The sequence below is a fragment of the Diabrotica virgifera genome, chromosome 6, assembly GCF_917563875.1.
Source record: "Diabrotica virgifera virgifera chromosome 6, PGI_DIABVI_V3a".
NCBI lineage: Eukaryota > Metazoa > Arthropoda > Insecta > Coleoptera > Chrysomelidae > Diabrotica > Diabrotica virgifera.
In genome coordinates, this window is record NC_065448.1 from 85634501 (window position 1) to 85650777 (window position 16277).

At 34.1% G+C, this 16277-nt stretch overlaps 1 protein-coding gene across 1 annotated transcript in view; it reads right to left on the reverse strand.

Annotated features, from left to right (window-relative positions):
- The window catches only part of LOC114342270 (gastrula zinc finger protein XlCGF8.2DB), a 46932-nt gene that overhangs the window by 3980 nt on the left and 26675 nt on the right, over window positions 1–16277 (reverse strand). The gene's annotated exons all lie outside the window — the stretch shown is intronic.

Below are 16277 nucleotides of genomic sequence, written 5' to 3' on the forward strand. Positions count from 1 at the left end.
ATAGTTCATAACTCACGGGCTGAAGTTAGGTTCAAGTGATTCATGCCACTTTTAATATATTTTGGTTTTTTTTAAACCAGGAGGAGTAAACTAAAAAGACAGATTCACACCCAAGAAAGTCACTAAAAGAATCACTAAATACATCTTCTTTTTTGGTTGATCATATTGGCCTTCGACGGTAATCCATACATATTATTTTATACTAATACATCGCTAAATAGTTCTAAAAACAACTATTTTTTTATATAAAACTAGACTAAGAATCTAAAAATTAAAGGAATAACACAGAAAACACAAAAAAACTCCGATATTGCTTAATTAACCTAAGAAATGCCAGAAGTGTCAAAATTTCATAAATGTCATTAGCGTCAAAATTTCATAACAGTGGAGTGAAGTTGCCTGAGGTTGGACCAATTACAAACAAGCATTACAACGCGGTAAATTTGAATTACTTCTCTTGGTTGAAAAACACACCATAGTTGTATTTAAACTGAAAATAAAATTACTTATTATTAAATAGGGCTTTTCATCGATTGTCATTTGTTTCGAGTTTCTATCATAATATGTTATATAGTCTGTGTATAATATTAATATACACGGATTATACGACATATGACAGAAGCTCGAAACAAATGACTGTGAATGAAAAGCTGTATATAATAATTACTGTAATTTATATCAATAATTAAATTCGAACATTTTTAAAGGGTTTGTAACAGTAACAATAGGTCAGTATATTTTTTACATTTATATCATGTTTATATCTAGTTTACTAAAAATTTTGACGTTTATCATTTTTAGTGACAGTGGCATTAGAGCATTTTGTTTTTGTTAATTGGAATTTATAACTAATATTGTGTTTATTTTATACAGTTATATTGTATTAAATATGTTATAACATTTTATATAATATAATAGTAATATTAATATATTATATTATAAAGTTAAACATAAATGTACATTATAACTTTGTGAAACACGTCCACACGATATTAGCTATTTCCTATTTATTAGATACATTGACAGTAAGTAAGTACAAATTTGTGCTTATCATTTTTCGGACACGAATATAACTTGAACTGACTATTTATTGCTGTATTTTTACAATACATAAGCATAAGACAGCATTTGCTAATAGTAGGCAATCAATTATTCAGCCGCGTAATATTAGTAAACAACATTTATTTTTGTAAATTATAATTTCAATCTCGAGTAGTTGATAATTATATTATTTTACTAATTAGAATAAAAAAAATGTCGTAGAAAAAGTATAGTATTCTACTCGCATTTAATGGCTATAAGGCGAGTGTCGTAATTCATCAGAGTGAGTAATAGCCGTCATTAAATGGTCGTTGAATAATATACTATTATAACTCGAAAACGATCAACTTAAGAGAAAAATAATTACAAAACACACCTTTTTGTTTAGAATTATCCAAAAAATATGAAATAATGTCTGCCGAGTCGAATTTTTTTTAATTAAAAAAAAGTCATTTTAATTATTAATTAATTATAGTTAGAACAAAATTAGATTGGGCATCCCTTGTTTTTTAATTATTGTTATCATACTAAATTACATATCAAATCATTTTTATTATCCATAGGGCTTTTCATCGATTGTCATTTGTTTCGAGCTTCTGTCATGTGTCACATAATATTAATATATCTACTTCATACGTCTTTGGTTTGTATCATTGATATATACCAATAATGTATGACGTAGATATATTAATATTATGTGACACATGACAGAAGCTTGAAACAAATGACTGTGAATGAAAAGCCCTATTAAACAGATCGGTGCAGATCGACCTTATAATATCGTATCTTAGACTATCGTCGGTGATACTGCAATTTGTCGTATGTCACAAATACGGCCATTTTCCGTTTATGTATCCATTGTAACCAAATTACAGTCCTCTATGCCCCTGCAAAATATCGCAGGTGAAAGTTTAACAGTTACCATGATTTTTTATACGTGCAAATTATGTCGTAAGTTTTTCTTGACTAAAATGGATACTTCAGTATGGCGTATGTTAGAATCATTATCTCCGTATGTGGCAACGCCGCACAATTGGATATTTCGATACGGCGTATGTCACTTAAATTACTCATTAGGTAGTGAGCTGTAAACTTAAAAATAGCAGTTAGAAGTGATAAAAGTGAATTTTGTGATTGTTTTTTGAATAATACATAATATATAGGGTGTCCCGAAAAGATTGGTCATAAATTATACCACAGATTCTGGGGTCAAAAATAGGTTGATTTAACCTCACTTACCAATATACAATAGTGCACACAAAAAAAGTTACAGCCCTTTGAAGTTACAAAATGAAAATCGATTTTTTTTTCATATATCGAAAACTCTTAGAGACTTTTCATTGAAAATGGACATGTGGTATTCCTATGGCAGCAGCATCTTAAATAAAAATTAAAGTAAAATTTGTGTACCCCATAAAAATTTTATGGGGGTTTTGTTCCCTTAAACCCCCCCCCAAACTTTTGTGTACGTTCCAATTTAATTATTATTGTGGCACCATTAGTTAAACACACTGTTTTTAAAACTTTTTTCCTCTTAGTACTTTTTCGATAAACCAGTGTTTATCGACATATTTTAAATATTTGTCGAATCCACCACATACAGTGGAACCCCGATAAGTCGGCCCCCGATAACCCGGAAGTCCGGCTAACCCGGACCGATTTTCATCAGACAAAAATTTAACAAATAAACAATTTAACAATTTTATCAAATAAAAATGTATGTAGGTCAAATAATATTTGAGAGATAATGTGTATTTGTGTAATTTGAACACATATAAGTATGTACAACAGTAAAAATGATTCATGCACACGGCGGCAGGCAGAGCGACCGTCTCAGCTTATCGGAAAGAACAGGCACCTGTCTGTATTCCTTTTCCGTTATTTATGTCAAACTGTCTTAGCATTTTTTAAAATAGACGTGACTATTTAAAAATTCTTTTTTAAAACAATGGCCTTAGTCTGTTCTTAAATAACAACATTGTTTTAATCACTTCCGTTCTGTAATCGTGCTTCAGATTGTGTTTGCCTGATTTTTGTCTACGTAATGGTAACAAAACTGCAATGTTAACAAAACAGATCTTGAGCAAAGCATGGGAACACGATATTGATGTTCACAACGTGTTTGTAGACTTCAAACAGGCATACGACTCAGTCAAAAGGAACAAACTATACTATATATTGGCTGAATTGGCAATACCACACAAGTTAATAAGACTCATTAAAGCCACAATGGATGAAACTCAGGCATGTGTACGAATACAAAACCACCGGACAGACTTTTTTAACATTTCGCAGGGACTAAAACAGGGAGATGGGCTGGCCCCAACATTGTTTAACCTGGCACTGGAGTATGCGGTTAGGCAAATGCAAACTGGACGAGGAAATCTACTGATCAACCGAACGGTTCAACTGGCCGCTTATGCTGATGATATTAATATTATGAGTAGAACATCAACAGGAGCACAGGAAACATATGCAGAGTTAAAAACACAAACAAAAATGCTAGGTCTGGAAATTAACACAGAAAAAACAAAAATAATGACTCAGACGAGAAGAAATATAGTCCCAGAAAACATTATACATGAAGATGACATTGAAACGGTTGAAAAGTTTACATACCTGGGAGTAGAAATATATGCCGACGGATCAGAAGATGGAGAAATAAGGAAGAGAATAACGCAGGCAAACAGAGCTTATTTTGCCCTCTCCCATATATTTCGGTCAAAAAGTGTCCACCGAAATACAAAGATGAGAATCTATAAAACCTTAATTCGACCAATAACATGTTATGGCAGTGAAGTCTGGGTGCTGAAAGAAACATCCAAAAACAAACTCGACACATTCGAAAGGAAAGTACTTAGGAGAATACTAGGACCTGTGAGGGAAAACGGAATCTTCAGAAGTCGATACAACAACGAGCTTTATCAACTTTATAAGGAAACGCCCCTGTCAGACTTCATTAGATTACAAAGATTGCAATGGGCCGGACATGTGATAAGAATGGGAGAGGATAGGCTACCAAAACGAGCACTGAATGCTAGAATGCAAGGAAAGAGACCGGTTGGGAAGCCACGAAAGCGCTGGGAAGACACAGTAAACAGCGACGCACAAGCCCTTTTAGGAGTCCGTGTATGGAGAAGAGCAGCCACAGACAGGCAAGGGTGGAGGCAAAAAATAAAGGAGGCCAAGGCTCAATTTGGGCTGTAGTGCCGTAGAAGAAGAAGAAGAATGTTAACAAAACGTAAAAAACAAGGCGAATCTTTAAAATAAATTTATTGCAGCATCATAATATGATATTATGATACCATAGGTCTGGATCCCGCGTATGAAAAAAAAGTTGATTAATAGCAAGCTAAAAATTTGTTAATAGCTTAAGGGTGTCTAGTCGGATAAACTTTGATATATGAGAACACTGGAACAGGGGCAGTTTTAATTGTGGAACAGGTAAAAAATCTGGAACGGTCAGAACACGAAAATGGCACATTTGTTTTGTCCGACAGAACAGACATAAACTCTCCGAACAGAGATTAAACTCTCATGCAAAAATCAGACTGCTATTTATCACCTGTCATAATTCCTGTCATTTGACATATTCTACATGTTCCACTCAATAAAACGCCAATTGGGTGATAAATAGCAGTCTGATTTTTGCATGAGAGTTTAATCTCTGTTCGGAGAGTTTAAGTCTGTTCTGTCGGACAAAATACATGTGCCGTTTTCGTGGTCTGTCCGTTCCAAATTTTTAGCCTGTTCCACAGTTAAAACTTCCCCTGTTCCAGTGTTCCCATATATTAATGTTTGTCCGACTAGACACCCTTAAGCTAATAACAAATTTTCAGCTTGCTATTTATCAACTTTTTTTTCGTACGCGGGATCCAGACCTACCATATTATGGTGTCGGTACATCTCTACAGTATGACTGAGTTTTTTACCAAGAAATGAACAAAACTCTACACTCTATACAACTATACGTAATTTAGATGTGTACTGTGCATATGTGTTTCATGTTTTTGTAATTATAATGGAGGTTATTTATTAATTTTTACTATATTCTCCGGCTAACCCGGATTTTCGATAACCCGGATCGGCCGCGGTCCCGATTAATCCGGGTTATCGAGGTTCCACTGTATTTGTATATGGTTAAGTACGATTATGGAGACTTGGTAATAATATGAAAATTTATTTATGATTTACATTTTTAGGTATATTTTGAACCATATTAAAAAAGAAGCCACATCTCGATAAAAGGTGCCTTCTCGCAAAAATACAAAGAGACAAAAAAGTTTTAAAAACACTGTGTTTAACTAATGGTACCGCAGTAATATTTTAATTGGAACGTACACAAACATTTGGGGGGTTTAAAGGAACAAAACTCCCATAAAAATTTTATGTAAATATATTAAAAAAGAAGCCGCATCTCGATAAAAACTCGCTTATCGAAAAAATACTAAGAGGCAAAAAGTTTTAAAAACGTTGTGTTTAACTAATGGTACTACAATAATGAATAAATTGGAACGTGCACAAAAGTTTGGGGGTGTTTAAGGGATCAAAACCCCCATAAAATTTTTATGGGGTGGACAAATATCACTATAATTTTGTTTTAAGATGATCCTGAAATAAGAATGATAGATGTCCATTTTCAATAAAAAATGTTTAACAGTTTTCGATATATTGAAAAAAATCGATTTTCATTATGTAACTTCAAAGGGCTATAACTTTTTTTATGAGCACATTTATACTAAGGTAAGTTAGGTTCAATCGAATTATTTTTGGTTCCAGAATGTGTGGTATAATTTATGACCAATCTTTTCGGGACACCCTGTATATGGTAAGTTTTTTGTTCTTTTTTGAATTTAAAATACTAAAACGTTATATATAGTCCAATTTTTAGTTGAGAAACACAATAATAATTGAAAAAATAAACAGTATAACCTCAATTTTTTGTACATAAATAAATTATTTTAATATTTAGGTTCTTATAATGAGATTTACGTTTTTTCAAATACATAAAATGCAAGTAGGTTGTTACTTATTCATTCTCTCTTTAGTGTTATTGATTTACTACACTAATTAATTGAATACTACTATGCGACATACGACACATTGCATTCAAAATTTAGCTTATTTATGCCTGGTTGCACCAACAGATCTTAAGCTTCAGCTTAGCTAATCTCTACTACTTATAGATAGGGCCTCCTTGAGTATCACTTACGTTGCACCATAATTTTAGATTCTTACCTTATTATCAATTATATCTATTATTATATTATGGTATTCTTATTGTAAAATATTTATTATAATAATATTATATTAATTCTTACGATATTCTTGACTTAAGCTTAAGATCTGTTGGTGCAACCGGGCAGCATATACGTAAACTGCACACGCACAAGGCATGGGCGAACGATTCGGCTTTTTCCGATTAGCGGGTAGTAGAGTGCGCTACACTCTAATACCCGAAAGTTAAGATAGGACCGAAGGGTTGGGTCTTCCTCCTTTCCGAATTAGTAAAATTCGATATTTGTACATACAGATAATTAAAAACGTTGATAATACGAATATATACTGTGTTTTATTTACATTTTTTAAACAGGCTTAAATAATTGTAGACGTATATTGGCATCACGATCAATCGTAGTAAACAGCAGACGTATAAAGGCTAAGTACGTCTGCACTCTACTACCCGCTAATCGGAAAAAGCCGAATCGTTCGCCCATGCCTTGTGCGTCTGCAGTTTACGTATATGCAACCGGGCATTAGTGTTATTCCTCTTCAAGTTAGGTATTGACATACGACATATTGCATGTTTTTATTTTTTCTTTTCAGTGAATCAATAATGTCGAACAGAGCACGGCTGTTGGTGGAATTAGCTTTAAATTCAGCTTCAAGTGCAGTCGCCTCTCACCAAGTACCTGAAGACGATAATATCAACATTTGACATATCAATTGGACGATGCATCAAGTCCTCAAAGAACAGAAAGCACGGTTCCAGAGCCAATGGAAGATCTATTAGGAAATGCAGAATTGGAAGAGAATCCAGTTTTAACACCCCTGGAAGTGGCAGAAATTCCAAAAGAAACATCGCATTCCAAAACCGATATAGCTCAAAAATCATATTATTTGGAACAGAACACAGACACTGATATACCAATAATTGACTATCAGGAAGAAATGACAATAGAAGAAGAAAATATCGATGATGCAACACCAGAAAATTCAGATACTGAAACACATTCGGACGAACCAGATACATTTCATGAAAGTGACAGTGGCAGCGAGTATCTGCCAACAGAAACTGAGACTGACTCAGAAAATGTAGTTGGAAACCAAGAGGATCATCAAATACCGGACGGAAGAGCAAAAAAACGCAGGAGTAAAAAAGAACAAAGAGATCCATCACAGTGGAAACGAGAAAAAAATTCACAAGCGAGACTTAAAGGACATGCTTAGATGGGATTTCAGAAAAATAGTGAAGGAACGTACCAGCAGACTGCCTATAAAGGTAGGCGCCAACTAACGCCATCATGTGGGGGCACAAAAATGAATCTAAGGGGCCGCAACAAAAATTTGAAAGTTCGCAAATTACGAATGAAATGCGTAATCAAATATTTCACTACTTCTGGGAAATTAATTCTTGGGAAGGTAAACAAGTTTATATGTAAGCAGTCTTGTACTGCACTCTCAGCCCAAGCACAGAAGAAGAAACACTGTAGAAGAGGAGTCCCGAAAGAAAACAGGTTTTAAATATTATTTAATGGCTAGAGATAATCAGGAGTCTTCAAAAAAATATCATGTATGCAAAAAAAAAATGTTTTTAACCACTTTAGGTGTTGGCGAAAGATCTGTAAGCGAATGGGTTTCAAAGAAATGTTTACCAAATAAAGAGCAAGCTATTAGACCAGTTTTAGTACAGCCAACGCAGGATTCTGAATGCACAAAAAATGTTAATACATTCTTAGACAGTCTGCCTAAAGTTGAATCGCACTACTGTCGAGCATCCAGTAGAAAACTTTATTTGGAACCCACTTGGAACAGTTACAGACATTTGCAACTACTGTGAACGTCAAAACATAAGACCTTGTACTTGGAGACTTTTCTTTAAAACTTTTAAGACAAGAAATCTTGAAATTTACACTCCTCGTAAGGACCAGTGCAACACATGTATGATGTTTAAGAAGGAAAATTTAAGTTAATCACATTATGATAGACATGTTGCCAAAAAAGAACAGGCACGTTCAGAAAAAGAACAAGACAAACCAAAAGCTATCTCGTCAGAGGCAGAAAACTCAAGTTATGTCTACACTATGGACTTAAAGCCGTTCTTCTTTGTCCATAAACCCAAGCCTCTGCTATGTACTATAAACAAAAACTGAAGGTTCACAACCAAACATTTTTTAATCTTATTAACAAAGATGTGGCTTGTTATTTACGGCACGAGGGAAATGGAGGTTTAGATAGCGATGTGTTTGCTTCCATTTTAGTGAAGTTTCTTAATGAAGAGATAGGAAGACACAACCCGAAGACAATAATCCTATGGAGCGACGGTTGTGCGTACCAAAACAGAAATGTAAATATGTCAAATGGTTTGCTGGAGATAGCTATGGAGAAAAATATTATTATAGAGCAAAAGTACCTAGAGGTAGGACATACTCAGATGGAGGTGGATTCGGTCCACAGTGTGCTTGAGAGAAAGTTAGGAAGAAAAAATGATATTGCTGTTCCCGCAGATTATACTAAAGTTATAAAAGCGGCCAGGCGAATCCCATCCTCTTACAAAGTAGTGTCTTTGCATTACAGCGATTTTTTACAATACAACAAAGGAATGTACACACAAATTCGACCTGGAAGTAAAAAAGGTGATCCTTGTGTCACAGATATTTGTGCATTGCAAGATCTTCCTCAAGGACTGATAAAATACAAAATCAATTTTACTGATGAATGGCTCGAACTGCCACGAAGACCAAGTCGTACTAGAACGTCTGTAATTCACGAACCCTTATATTTATCGCCACGCCCAATTGAGGATTCAAAATTCTTACATCTTTAACAATTAAAATCTGTTATAGAATTAGATTATCATGCATTTTATGATAATTTAAAACATACCTGTGTGTCTCTCCAAGTCTGTTCACATATAAAAAATTAATGTGTATGATAATTTCTTCTTTCCAGTTTATTAGTTTAGAATTTTTTGTTTTGTTCTCCGCCATTTAAATAAAATAAACAAAAGGTTTGAAAATAATTAATTGTTTTTCTGAGGTGTACATGCATTACAAAATTGTCGTATGTGACATAAAATATTTAAACTTTCAATGCAATATGTCATATGTAACGGCATTTCCACTGAACAAAAAATCGTGTTCCTGTACTAATACCCAAATAAAAGGATACATCATACACAAATAATCGCATTTTCAAATTTAAAAATGGTCGATGAGAAGAGTTTTTTTTCTCTTATGAAATATTACCTCATTGCGACATACGACATATTGCAGTATCACCGACGCTATGCTACATTTGCCAAAGTATTATTAGTCCAATCGACCACTAAACGTCAGATTTGACCTCTAAAAATCATACGAACACGAACAAGCTGAATGTAGCTTAAATATATCAATATTGGGACCCCCAAAAAGGTGTAATAAAGTTTGCCACTCCTACCCCCGGGTTTCCCCTTAAATCCCCCTCGTAAAGAGGAAACCGAAAACATTGTATTACTAAGAATATGTTTACGCCATATAAAAAAAATGGTTGAAACAACAAATGTAGCTGAGATTTTGAACAAAAATGTTTGAAACGTTCTCTCAGCAACAACGCTTGAAGCGACCGGCGACTTTGAATGTCAGTTACGCGCGCGAAATCAATTTTTTAAATAAAATTTGAATCAACTCGACAGTAAAAATTCTTCTTCTATAAAAATATCTTCTGATGAGGGTGTCCTATTGACAAAAATCAAAATGTGTTTTAACTATCAAAAATGTGCAGCGTTCGTGTGCAATTTTTGCATTTTGTCGCAAATGAAGTCAGTGTCTACAAAGCTGTTAAATAAATAAACGTTACGCCATTTTTGCCATTTTTTTCTATTCTCATGAGATCAATAAAATTTATTATTTCCATTGACTGGTCACTATGAGGTTTCCATTATTATATAGAACATAATCTCTAAAATCTGTGTAACATAATATTTCGATTTTGAGCTATGGAAACAAATGTGACGCATTTGAAATATGGCTAAAAACACTGAATTTAAACTTTTAATGCTTCTTTAGATAGCAAGTAAATTTTTCGAAATGAAACAACTTCAGATACAAATTCCACTCAATTCCTTCTTCGTAGAAACATTTCACATGACGTGAGATCATTTTTGTAACGTGATAGTTTAATGTTGTTCTGAAGCTATTTTCTTGTGGCATTTCTATAATAAACTATTTTTAATGGGAAGTCACAATTTTACCAAAAAGATGATTTTATTAACGTTTCGACGCCCAAGTCGGGTGTCGTTGTCAAAATACAAAATAATACTAGATTAAACAAAAATGTTGTTGCGTAGCAAAAAATTCTTCTAATAATTTATTTAATCTGACTCATTTATATAGGCAATTCAGACATGTATTATACATTTTAAAGTAGAAGACTTTAAAATGATATTGCCAATATTGATAAGTTGCGTTCCTGGGACGACTTTACTAAAAGATAGTTCATTCGATTGCATGAAATCAACCTCAACTCAAGAATATCCGCCACAAAAAAATCATAGCATGTGATGTGTCTTTAAAAAGACAACCAAATGCAACTGTGGCAGTAAAATTCTCGCGCTAGAGATTCCATAGTAAATCACGAGGGAAATCAGGAAAACACCTCGTGATACTATCCCGACATCGTAAGTATTTGGGCTTACATTTAGTTTACTCTCAAAACGAATACCAAATTCTGACTTTAATATAATATATGCTATTTTAAATTATAAATAATATTAATAATATATAGATATTATATAAATAATACTAAAATATAAAATATGTACTAACTCGATATGTTACTGACTTACTAATCGTGGTATTTTCTTTCTATTGACTGCCTCTTTTAGTGTGGGTAACCACATCCTATTGCATTCTACCGAGAAATTTGCGACACAATTGTTTTCATTTAGCATAATTAGAGCCGCTTCTTTGATTTTTCTCTTTTTAGTATCTGTTTCTTTCAGGACTAAACTTGAATCTTTCCACTGAACTCTATGTTCATTATCCCATGCGTGTTGACATATTTGAGATCTATCAAATTCTCTATTTTTAATATAAGACTGATGTTCACTTATTCTAACGTTTAATGGTCTTGATGTTTCACCTAAATAAAATTGTTCGCATTCACAAGGTATTTTATAAATACAATTCTTTGTTCTTTCTTGTTCATTGTTAGGTTTAGTTTTAGATAGAATAGATCTCAATGTGTTTGTTGTTTTGAATGTTGTTGAAATGTTGAATTTATTTCCTATTGTTTTAAGTTTCTCGGATAGTCCTTTTATATATGGTATTGTTATTTTCCTCGTATTATTTCTTGTGGATGTTATATATGTGATAGTTTAAATGCAGCCTTTTTAGGCATATTTCAAATACCTCATATTTGTTGCCAAAGGTCAATGTCGCAATATCATGTCATAGGTTTTGAAGATTATGCTCTAATAACATAAACTCTATAGTGACTAGTCAATGGAAATAATAAATTTTATTGCTCCCTCGAAAATCGTAAAAAATAGCAAAAATCAAGTAACTTTTATTTATCTAACAGCTTTCTAGAGACTGACTTAATTTGCGACAATATGCGATTGGATACGAAAGCTGCACACATTTTTGATCTTTAAAATGCATTTTAATTTTTGACAATAGGACACTCTGATTAAAAGAATTTTTACCGTCCAGTTGATACAAATTTTATAAAAAAAATGATTTCGCGCGCTTAACTGAAATTCAAAATCGCAGGTCGCTTCAAGCGTTGTTTATGAGAAACCGGTTCATTCTACACAAAAAGTGCCAGAAAACATTTTTTTTTCAAAAACCCATCCTCATTTTTTGTTGTTTCAAACATTTGTTTATATGGTGTAAACAGATTCCTGGTAATACGATATATTTGCTTTCCTCTTTTACGAGAGGGGGTTTAGGGGGAAGTCTGGGGATAGGAGTGGCAAACTTTTTTTGTATCTTTGTTGTGGTTTCAAAATTGACATTTTCAGGAAAATTCAGCTTGTTCATATGATTTTTAAGGTCAAATCTGACTTTTAGAGGTCGAATGGATCAATAATACCGACGAATATATACTCTGATAGAAAGGTACGTAGGGGTCGACAAGACAAGAATTATGCTTGTCTTGACAACAACTTGTCTTGAGAAAAAATCAATGTTTATGCCCTCTTAATTCCTTTATTTTGCCTTTTTTTATGACGTGGCAACGTGGAAGTTTTATACCAATATATTCACATATCATCATACGAAAAGCAGAGTCGCATACAGGCAGTCGGCAAGGCACGTTCGCACAAGAAAAGGTTCGTAAGGGCATACGCGTCTTCAAACACCACGGCAAAGACATTGGGCGAAACATTCCCATCTTATCGTGCATATTTATTCAAAGTGTCGCGTCGTGTTTGTCAAACTTTCGACAGTTCAAGTGTAAAGGACTTATCCTATATTTTTGCTGTTTAGTTTTAGTGTCTTAGATCAGTGGTTCCCAACCTTTTTCCCTCGAGGACCACAAGATCTATAAGAAAACGTCTGCGGACCACATGATTTTATAACTAGGTAAATTAAATTGAGAACTAGAGAAATATATTTTAAATCCTTTAATATACATTGTATTAAGAGTAAGTAATTAGAAAAAAAACATAGTTATAGTCTTAATATAGTTATAGAAACATTATAAATCTATTGTAAAACGCTTACAAAATATGACACTAAGTCTCTCAGTGACTTCCTTGGTTTTGCATTTTACTGACAAGATCCTCGATATTTGGCTTCAAAGAGGTCAAACTCAACCTGAATATAGCATCCAATTTCAACAAACTGTTAAGATGCTTATTCTTAATAACATTTAGTGTTGAAAATGCTGTTTCACAAAGATATGTAGAATTGAAAGGAAGTAGAATTTTCAAGGCTTTTTGGCTGAGGGTTTGGTACTCATCAAGTAACTTGATCCAAAAGCTTGCAATATTGTCACATTGTATTTTGACAACTTCAAGCTGAGGATCAGAAGATATATCTCAATAAGTTCTTCCTGTTCATTAAGTGTAAGATCAATATCCTTGAGTGGTAAAAAAGGATTTGCCACCCACAAGTTTTTAGAACTGACGTCAGAACTGGCAGGGAAATAGTTGTCAAAATACCCTTGAAGCGATGCTATGTAAGCCTTTACCAAAGATGACAGCTGTTCTTTATTTATATTCATACCTTCCGTTTCTATTATAAATTCAGAAAACAGATTAAACATAGCAAAAGATCCTTTCTCTACTTCAGTTTGCCATAACTTTAACTTTTGTTTGAATGCAGCAATTTTTTTCCACATATCGAATACTGTGTGTGAGGGTCCTTGAAGACCAAGATTCAGCACATTTATAATTTCAAATATATCAGTCAAAAAATCAAGTTTAGCCACCCATTGTCCATCCCGAAACACAGCCGCTAGTTCTGGATTGTTTTTGTCAAGGAACATACAAACCTCCTCTCTAAGTTCATAAAATCTGGCCAATACACACCCTCGGGATAACCATCGTACTTCAGTGTGGAGGAGAAGTTTGGAATGAAGCGAGCCCATATCATCACAAAGCGTAGCAAACAATCTTGAATTAAGAGCTTTGCTCCGGATTAAATTCACAGCCTTTACAACTGTAAGGAGGACTTCATTGAGTTCAACTGTTTGGTTGCTAGCATTTCTCTGTGAATAATGCAGTGTGTTATTTGTACTTCGGTTCCCGCTTCTTTCAGTACAAAACTTTTAAGGCCTTGTTTGGAGCCTGTCATAGCAGCCGCGCCGTCAGTACACAATCCAACACAGTCTTTCCAAGATAGTTTATGCAACTTTAAATACCCATCAACAGCATTAAAAATGTCCCGACCTTTTGTATGACCTGGCAGTTCAGTAGATGTCATGTATTCTTCATTTAATTTCTTTTCTTCATGATCAATGTATTTTACATACACCAGTAAAATTGCTTTATTTGTAACATCGGTAGACTCATCTAATTGCAAAGAAAACCACTTAGATTGGTGAAGCTTTATTATGAGTTGGTTTTCAACATCTGCTGCCATCGATTCAACTCTTCTAGTAACTGTATTATTTGATGAGCTATGTTTTTCATTTTTTTAGCTGACTCTTCACCAAGTACTTCTTTAGTGGCTTCAAAAATACAGGGTAAAATTAAATCTTCTCCTATTGTAAATGGTTTTTTTTGCTTTTGCTATTTTCAATGAAATTAAAAAAGATGCTTTTAAAGCAGCCTTATCCTGAGAAGAATACTGTTTCATTACTTGTTTTGCACTTTTAAGCTGAGTTTCCTTGCGCTTGAAAAAATCCAATGGTTTTTGAACAAGTTCTTTGTGTTTTGTCTCAAAATGACGCATGAGTTTGGCCGGTTTCATAGCTTCATTGCATAAAACCTCTGAACATACAACACACTGAGGCAAATGAACATCTCCATCTTCTTTAAAAGTAAATCCATATTTTAAGTATTCTGGGCTGTACTTACGATTGGCTGGTTTTCTACTTTTAGGTTCACTTGAAACAAACCTGTCACTAACACTCGTACTAGCACTAGGTCCGGGTTCACTTTCATCATGTGCTCTTTTTAAAAACTTAAACAAATTCACTTGCTTACTCATTGCAGTCTCTCACTCTGTACATACGGTACGTGACACTAGACACTACGACAGACAAATGGCCATGGAACTCAGGAGAAGGTAGACAATGCTGGGCGGGGGTGCGGCTACACAGCGGCGGAGGGGAATGACCGAGCTTGAGAGTGGTGGAAACATGTGTCCGCCCGCCCCGCAGTGACTATTAATAGCCTACCCTCTCCGCGCTCGCGCTGTGCCACTGTCACTCCACGCCTAACATCAGAAATAAAAACAGCATTACTCATGTGGCATACTTTCATAACAAACGTATCTCCGAGGATGAATGTCTCATTATATAGCCAGTAAAAACATTGTTATACTCGTATTGATGAAGAAAACCGTGAATTATAAGACGTACTCTGAAACAGCCCGCGGACCACACGTAAACTCGGCGCGGACCACAAGTGGTCCGCGGACCACGGGTTGGGAACCACTGTCTTAGATAATAAAGTCGATATCTCTTCACACGTTTTAATCATTTTACCAGCATCTTATCGAAGTTATTTATCGCGTTGACTTCAGTCAAGTTCAATGGTCTTCGAACCGTTTTCATGGTCCTTCTAAGCCAATTAAATATTCAACGTGAAAGAAGAAGATAAAAGACTTTTCAAACGGACCTTTTTAAGTGCAAGAACAGTATACAACTGGCCGACTGTAATTCTTAAGCAACGTTGCGACCAGGAGAGCGCTGACGACGCGAAGCCACATGTTTTTAAGTGTTTATCGTATTTCTTCATTTCAAAGGACAAGCGTGTAAATAGACTTTTTGCGTTATCTGTGTTGTGGTTTTGAGGAGAACTGATGACAGCCCTGCAGATTTGGTGAGACCTCCTTTATCCTTAGATTTATTACCTACCATAATTTATGACATCTATTGCGTGTTTTTGTTTGTATAGTCAACGAAGATATTTGAATGAACGTTTTGTGGGTAATTTGAATAAGTTACAAGCATTTCATTTATTAATCATTTGCGGATTTATTTGAATAAATTAGATTGTCATCTTGTCGAATAATCATTTTCGCGGGTTATTTTGAACAAATTACATTTAGCATTGCATTTATTAATCATTTGCGGATTTATTTGAATAAATTATATTGTCATTTTGTCGAATAATCATTTTTGCGGGTTATTTTAAACAAATTACATTGATTAATCATTGGCGGATTTATTTTGAATAAATTAGGTATACTATCATTTTATTGAATGATCATTTTGGGTTTTTATTTTGAATAGGTTACTTTAGCAATTTGTTAAACAATCATTTGCGATATGGAAGGTCTTATTCGTAGACGAGGTTCTCAGAAAGCCAAGGTTACAATCTTTAACAAATACATCTCTCCATTACATGACAAAATAAA